This window comes from Macaca thibetana, chromosome 8, assembly GCF_024542745.1.
Source record: "Macaca thibetana thibetana isolate TM-01 chromosome 8, ASM2454274v1, whole genome shotgun sequence".
Lineage (NCBI taxonomy): Eukaryota > Metazoa > Chordata > Mammalia > Primates > Cercopithecidae > Macaca > Macaca thibetana.
The window spans coordinates 90,179,609-90,183,134 of record NC_065585.1 but is presented as its reverse complement, the minus strand read 5'-3'; the positions used below and the strand labels follow the sequence as shown (position 1 = coordinate 90,183,134).

At 40.4% G+C, this 3,526-nt stretch overlaps 1 pseudogene; it reads right to left on the bottom strand.

Annotated features, from left to right (window-relative positions):
- Positions 1–1,098: 1,098 nt before the first annotated feature.
- Positions 1,099–1,653, bottom strand: LOC126961733 (signal peptidase complex catalytic subunit SEC11A-like; annotated as a pseudogene).
- Positions 1,654–3,526: the final 1,873 nt, after the last annotated feature.

The following is a 3,526-nucleotide window of genomic DNA, read 5'->3' as shown; positions in this document are numbered from 1 at the left end:
AATTTCTAATGTGCAGAGTTTCTGTAAAGAAAAAATATGCCAGGTGTAGTGGCTTCCACCTGTAATCCCAGCACTTTGGGAGGCTGAGGCAGGAAGATTGCTTGAGCTCAGGAGTTTGAGACCAGCCTGAACAACATAGTGAGACCTTCGTCTCTACAAGAAATAAAAAAAATCAGTCAGGCATGGTGATGCATGCCTGCAGTTCCAGCTACTCAGTGGGGCTGAAGTGGGAGGATCACTTAAGCCTGAAAGATTGACACTGCAGGGAGCTGTGATTGTGCCACTGCACTCCAGTCTGGGAGACACAGTGAGACCCTATCTCAAAAAAAAAAAAAAAAAAAAAAAAAAAAAAAAATTGACAAAGAAACCAATACAGAAAATAACAAGGCATATTAACAATTTTAAAAAATACAGATGGTCAGTGACATAAGTAATATATATATGAGGCAGTACATTGCAGTATTGTGGTAATGGCATAAAATTGAACACAATTTAATTTTCAATAAGAGTCTGACTAAATCACTTACAGTATGGCTATATGACAGAATATCATGTAGTCATTAAAGAACAACATGGATCTCTATACACTGACATGAACAAATATTCTTGATGTGTAAGTGAAAAAAATGAGATGTAGATCACCATGGACAATGGTGATTGTAATTTGGGAAAAAATTAATGATATATAAATAAATAGATAAATAATATAAAACAATAAAAATATTAAAATATGACAAAATAGGGAAGGATATGGATAAAATTTTACATTGTTAATCTCTGAAAAGTAGGGAGGCATTCACTTTGTAATTCATAGAACTTTATTTTTTTTGGCTCAAGCTTTTAATACAAAAAATTCACCGGTGTACAAAAATGTGACAGTGTGACAATGACAACTATGAAATCCTGTGAATGAAAGTCCCCTCAAATGCACTCTCTGGTGCACATGCGGCCGCCCACACTAACTCCGGCGTGGAAACATAAACTAACGCAAACCAGTGCCACCAAGAAGCGCCAGCACATGTGTTCTCCATTCCATCAATCACAAACCAATATCTACTCCAAACATCCAGTGAGGAAAAGTGTGGCATCTTCCCAGGAACAGCAAGGCAGACTTCTTACTCACGATGGACCATCACAAATAAACCCAGCAAAAATAGCACTTCATACTTAAATTTAGGATAGTCATTCATGAGGATGGTCCCAATTCCAATACAAGAAAAATCCCCTGGCTCTCCCCACGACATCTTTTTTCTCTAGCGAATGTTGTTCTTGTTTATAGAGGCCTGGGTCATCAACCGCATTATTATCTCCTTTGGTCAAAAACTTGATATGCCCATTTTGTTTTTCATGAATCTTCAAGACTCGGTGAACTATAAGAATCCTTCTTCCTTCTATCCTTAAAACAGCAGTTTCTCCCACTTGTATGGGATCTTCAACTCGTTTTGTTAGAAAGAGAAGATCTCCCCTGTGAAATGCGGGTTCCATGCTGCCACTGAGCAGCACTACAATTGGACTTTCACTCCCAGTTATTACCATTAACCCCTTCCAGATCATTAGCGCCGATGAGACAATCATTCTGAAATTTAGGACTTGATAATAGAGCTGCTGCTTGTTCATCTGTGGCACATCATCCAAAAAGTCTAGAGACAGCATGGCGGGGATGGCGAGCAGGACACTGGCAAGGGAGAGGGCGCGAGGACCAGCGGGCGGAACAACTGGCCTGTAATTCATAGAGTTTTCTAAGTGATAACTTTTGTCTTTTTGTGTTCTGGGCATGTTTTAAACAAAACCTTTAATAATATTCATTCATTCATTTATTTATCTACCCATCTATCCAACTATCCATCCATCTTTCCATCCATTCGAATTCTATCATACCCAAGAAACATTGATTACAAATCTTTCTGTAGGCATTGTGTTTGCCATGCACATTGCAAGTAACACTTAGTTTGGCACAGCTTGGAATAAGAAGAAAAATGCCCCTGTGTTTTTTCCTTTTTCTTCTAGTTGACTATTTTAAAACCAATCAACAAAACATAAAGAGTCTGGTCCTGTGCTTCTTGCACACACCATCTGTTTTGGCTTCCCTGGCCTCTGGCCTTTGTCTGCCCTGTAGATGACAGATTAGTAGGGGACATCCTTTATAGTAGGAAATGGAGGTCAATAAAATTTGCACCAGGCTTTTCAATTTAGTATCATCCCAGTCAGGACATCCCAAAATAAAATTTGTTTTAAAAATAGATCTAGGAGGAGAAAAAAGATTGAAAACAAACAATTAATCCTCTTATGTCACTGATTCTGTGAGAAAACCCGATTTAAAAACAAATCAGTTTCTTGTTCAGGTGCAATGATTTTGCGGGTAGAAAAAAAGCAGAACAAAAATAGTGTAAAGAGTCCAGTGTGATAAAGGATACTATAGAGCAAAACAGGAAGTTGTTTAATGGAAGGGAATAATTGACCTCAGAGCCTGAGACGTGAATAGATCCTTGGATGCAGAAGTTTTTGCATTTGTGAAGTGTTGTATCGATGCTTTATTGACCAGATTTGAATTGTACACCATGGATTCTTTCTTTTTTTGAGACAGAGTCTTGCTCTGTCACCTAGACTGAAGTGCAGCGGCGCGATCTCGGCTCACTGCAACCTCCGCCTCCTGGGTTCAAGCAATTCTCTTACCTCAGCCTCCCGAGTAGCTGGGATTACAGGCATGTGCCAGCATGCCCGGCTAATTTTGTATTTTTAGTAGAGATGGGGTTTCTCCATGTTGGTCAGGCTAGTCTAGAACTCCCGACCTCAGGTGATCCACCCATCTTGGCCTCCCAAAGTGCTGGGATTACAGGCTTGAGCCACCCCGCCTGGCCGGACATTGTAAAATTTTACTCTGATAATTCAAGCAAAATTTCTCCTTGAATTAAAGAAGAGTATGAGGGAGGCTATTGTGAGATACGTTTTATTTTTAATCTCCATTTTGATCTTACAGGGGAGGAAATGAATGCTCAAAGAGATTGATTCTGTGATTTGTTTGACTTAGAGCCAGTAAGTAGAAGAACCGATCTCAAACCAGGTGTACCAACCCCAGACACTAGCAGAACATTCTCTTTATGTAAGGCCTCAAAAGCTTACTGGTTGGTGTCTGCTGACTTGTTTTTCTCTGTTATCTTGCCTGTCTGCAGTGACAAATTCAGTGCAGCTCTAACTCATGTGGACAGAGAGGAAATGATTCTAGGATTGAGGACTTAAGGGTGTTTGGAAGAGAAGAGGATTGTTTTGTTTTGTTTTGTTAGTTGTTGTTTTCCTCAGACAGGACCTTGCTAACACTTTCAAATATGTAGGCTGTTTGCTGTTTCCTTTATGTTGGTCCTTGAGAAGGATCTGCCCTTCTACCCTGTTTCCCTGGGGAGTGTGGACAGAGCCTTTGTCTTGGGGGAGGGGGGTTGTCTTGGGAAAAGGGGCACAGGGCATCCTTAGGACCTGCCCTGTCTAAGGAGAGAAAGCCGAACAGATGGCAGCTGCCACTCAGAGGGCACTT